This window comes from Rhipicephalus microplus, unplaced genomic scaffold (assembly GCF_043290135.1).
Source record: "Rhipicephalus microplus isolate Deutch F79 unplaced genomic scaffold, USDA_Rmic scaffold_236, whole genome shotgun sequence".
Taxonomy (NCBI): domain Eukaryota; kingdom Metazoa; phylum Arthropoda; class Arachnida; order Ixodida; family Ixodidae; genus Rhipicephalus; species Rhipicephalus microplus.
The window spans coordinates 130201-131940 of NW_027464807.1; positions in this window are offsets into that span (position 1 = coordinate 130201).

Consider the following 1740-nt stretch of genomic DNA (forward strand, 5'->3'; position numbering starts at 1 on the left):
AAAGATGGCTTTGTCTGTTCAGAGTCGCAGCGCCACCATGCGTTGCTTTCGCTTCCTACGGTAGCACGTGTTCTCGTAGTGTATGTGGTGACACGTGGTAGTAGCGACAGGGATTTCTGTCATACTCGTGAAGTACGCAAGCGATGAACAGTGCGTGGCTCCAAAGGGTCAATACAAAAGACAGGTGACTGAGTGAACCCGCCTACTATTAGTAATTATGCAACAACAATCTTTAGAGATGAACAAATGTTACCGTCATAGAATTCACTGTCACAAGCAGCTTCTTCTGAAGGTAATGCCGCCTTAGGAGCTCTCGGGTGCTTTATGAAAGTGTCGTATGTTGCACTAGCTGTAACGTAACAAATGGACATATTTAATGTAGAAATGTTTAGGGCACTATTGGTTCAAATAAAGAGGTTGTGGTCAATGTGAACAAAACCTGTCAAAAATTGAAGAGGTTGCAGAAGCACCAAGCATTACCAAAAAATTCACGTTTTTTTTATGACTTTGTATGCCTTAGAAAGCAATGAGGAGAAAGAAATTGCAGCCATGTACCAGTATATCCAAGCAGTTATGGTTGATTGCATGAAACATTGCATCGAACGTGTGATTATGTAGTAATTCCAAGCACAGATTTAATTGTGTGCACCGTCATTATAACTGCATTGGACTTCCCTAGGCTTGTACTCGTCAAAACCGGAATTGTGACTGAAGGTCTACTGTTCTATTTGCTACCCATCCCTAATATATATATATATATATATATATATATATATATATATATATATATATATATATATATATATATATATGTATATATATATATATATATATATATATATATATATATATATATATATATATATATATATATATATATATATCTGTGTGTGTGTCTGTTTGTATGTACTCATGGTCGCTTTTGTAGTTAGTCTATTTCAGAATAATTTTAGAAGTATTTTTCACTAAAACTTGATACTAATAGATTGAACGCAGGCGTCTTTTTCTAGGTACAACGTGTAGTGCTATATGTATAGACGTTCGAGCCGTCTTATGTAAGGGTATAAGTAGTAAAACTAATTTTTCTTCAGAGAAGCGTAAGTACTTCTAAACGTAGTGTTCAGTTAAATTCGCAGGCCCCTGCACATATCTTACGTTTGCCTCATGTAAAATGGATGCAAATCACATATGCTCAGCAAATGCAGTCTTTGCGAGACTCAGAGCTAGCGGCTAGAATTCTGATGACTGTGGTGCGGTGAGTTGAATAAAGCCATTCGCCTGTTTCGCTAGTTTACCGTAAATATCCATATTAATTTTTCTGAACTAGCCACTTTCTGTTTCCGTTGAGCTTTAAATATGAGTATAAAGTACCATTGATTAAAAAGTCTGCCTGACTTGTTTAAAATTAGATATGTTAAACTATGGTAGTTGTATTACGACATTCATGAGATGAAAAGTTCTAGACTGACAGAAGCTACTCCAAAACTTGAGTTGGTGGAGAATGAGTAAATGGCAAAGCCACATTATAGTGGGTTGTACTATCACACGCTAGGGCGTCCACGCTAGGGCGTCCGAACAAAACTACAAGCATACATGGCTGTCAAGATAGCCAACAAAAAAGCGGTCTTTGATGACTAGTAGTGTGAAACGATTGTAGTAGGCGTTGGATATTTTTATGGTGGCCATATATCTTCACTGACTAGATGGTTGTGAAAAATTTCATTCTTTTATTTGCAGCTG